The sequence below is a fragment of the Salvelinus namaycush genome, chromosome 7 (genome assembly GCF_016432855.1).
Source record: "Salvelinus namaycush isolate Seneca chromosome 7, SaNama_1.0, whole genome shotgun sequence".
In the NCBI taxonomy this organism is placed as follows: Eukaryota; Metazoa; Chordata; class Actinopteri; order Salmoniformes; family Salmonidae; genus Salvelinus; species Salvelinus namaycush.
The window spans coordinates 53,285,618-53,287,979 of NC_052313.1; positions in this window are offsets into that span (position 1 = coordinate 53,285,618).

Sequence of the window (2,362 nt, forward strand, 5' to 3'; positions counted from 1 at the left end):
TGTTTTCGGGGCGTACAACAACAGAGACGGGAGATGGTGCTGTTACATCATAGATACAACTCTACAATGCCCTCTGTCGGAAATGTATTTTTGTACATAAACAAAAAGATGGTAGCCTACACATGTTATAAATTGATGCCAATGAAAGCCACACTCTGGCCGATGTGCACAATCAAATAGTGCCCAACGAGCGGAACAATTTAAATAGAGCAAATACATCCCATGACATTTTCACATGCAAATAGCAGAATATTTATATGTAATGTCTCTATTGCTCATGGAATGACTTTCCATGATTGCAACATTACTTTAAAACAATATTATTTGAAGATATAGCCTAACCTACATTGTATACAAAGTTATTTTACGAGGAAAAACATATCCCTAAACAATGGAGTAGGGGCTCCCGAGTGACGCAGCGGTCTAAGGCAGCATTGGATCTCAGTGTTGAGGCGTCACTACAAACACCAATGTTCAATTCCAGGCTGTATCACTACCGGCCGTGATTGGGAGTCCCATAGAACTGCGCACAATTTGCCTAGTGTTGTCCGGGTTTTGCCGGTGTAGACCATCATTGTAAATAAGCATTTGTTCTTAACTGACTTGCCTAGTTAAATAAAGGTTAAATAAAAATAGCCTAGGTCCTTCATTTTCTGATGCCTTTTCACAGAACTGAGTCTAAGAAAAAAAATGTGTTCATATGTGTGGGGGAAATCGAAAGGGTCCATTAATATTTTATTTGAAGCACCACTTATCAATTCTAGAAAGATAACCTGTATTTAACTGTCTTGGCTTAGCCTGGTAACAGTTGAAGAATTGACCACTAAGTGGCGACATTGTATCGTTTCCCAACACTGAGGCAAGCAAGATGGTTGAACTTGAGTTCCATATCTATCTTCACAAGACAGCAGGGTCAAGCTCAACGAGAAAAAGCCACATTGGAATCTTTTCTTTTTCAATAATGGATATTTCTATTGGTAGTCTATATGGCTGTGGAATCTTTTCTTTTTCAATAATGGATATTTCTATTGGTAGTCTATATGGCTGTGGAATCTTTGAACGGAAGTCATAAGCTCTGTGCAACTAGTAGGCCTAGAAAAGGTGATACCGTCTCAATCAGTGGTCAGAACTATGGCCAATTTCACCCTCTCCTCATATATGGAACCAGTTAACATTTAAAGAAGTCTATTCTAATATTCTGTGTGTTGCTTTGTTGTTGTTGTCATTTAGCAGACGATCTTCTCCAGAGCGAATTACAGGAGCAATTAGGTTTTAAGTGCCTTGCTCAAGGGCACATCGATAGATGTCCCCCCTAGTCGGCTTGGGGATTCAAATCAGCGACTTTTCAGTTATTGGCCCAGCACTCTTAACTGCTAGGCTACCTTCCATGTTAAGGAGACAGCCCACTAGAGGGAAGACTGGGTGAACATCCACAAATTCCCAGTCTCTTCTCCTTTTAGAATCTCTCCCAGTGTGCTGCCTTCCTCTTCTGATTGAGGGATTGTGTCCCAAATGGCACCCTGTTCCCTATATAGTGCACTACTTTTAACCAGGGCACATAGGGTCCCATATGCAGTGCACTATATAGGGAATAGGGTGCCAACAGTGTGCCATTTGCGACAGAACCAGGGAGTGTCATGTCCGTCCACAACAGTAACCTAATCAGTGAAGAGGATGACAGTTAAACAGGTATTATGGGATAAATGAATAGCCTCTCCAAATGGCTCAGTTTCATGTTTTTGATGTCCCTCTCTCCCAGTTGCAAATTGCTTTGAATGGGACACATTAAATCAAATACATTTCTTCCAGATATGAACTATCCAGGGGGGCTATTTGTATTTTCTAAACAATGCATAGAATAGCAGAGACAGAGTGTCATTATTGTGGAAACACCGTCCTGTTTGATAAATAACATCAAGGTAGTTCTGCTGTTGCTGATATTGTTGTTGCTGGGGACATTGGACCTTTTTTTAGCCCATTCACCAGTGAGGACCATGATATTTATGGCCTATAACTTGGACTATAAATGTTATGCTACTATTAACAAAAAATGATTTGCTCATACAGTTCAGGTCCTTTAGATTAAATGACAGTGTTAAAGGAACTTAAATCAGTTCAAAAAGGGTTTTCCAGTACAACATGCTGAAACAACGAGAGCTTCTGGTCAGCGGGGTGGTGGCACTGGGATCCTCATCTCTCCCAAGTGGACATTCTCTCTTTCTCCCCTGACCCATCTGTCTATCGCCTCCTTTGAATTCCATGCTGTCACAGTTACCAGCCCTTTCAAGCTTAACATCCTTATCATTTATCGCCCTCCAGGTTCCCTTGGAGAGTTCATCAATGAGCTTGACGCCTTGATAAG